The sequence below is a fragment of the Atta colombica genome, unplaced genomic scaffold, assembly GCF_001594045.1.
Source record: "Atta colombica isolate Treedump-2 unplaced genomic scaffold, Acol1.0 scaffold126, whole genome shotgun sequence".
NCBI lineage: Eukaryota > Metazoa > Arthropoda > Insecta > Hymenoptera > Formicidae > Atta > Atta colombica.
The window spans coordinates 3,241,112-3,241,332 of record NW_017259213.1 but is presented as its reverse complement, the minus strand read 5'-3'; positions in this window follow the sequence as shown (position 1 = coordinate 3,241,332).

The following is a 221-nucleotide window of genomic DNA, read 5'->3' as shown; positions in this document are numbered from 1 at the left end:
CAATGTCGCGTTCTTAAAGGGGACTTTAAAGTGCTCGCCGATCTCTGACTGCATTTGCATCGCGCGTCACTTAATATCGGAAGACTTTGTCGGTTCATTTTCTTAGTCGCGCTACTCGATACTGATGTCGCCTCTCACTATTAACTCGTTTCAATAGTATTACAGCATAGTTCTGATTAATGTATATTAGAGCTAACATTTCCAAAATATACAGGATATTT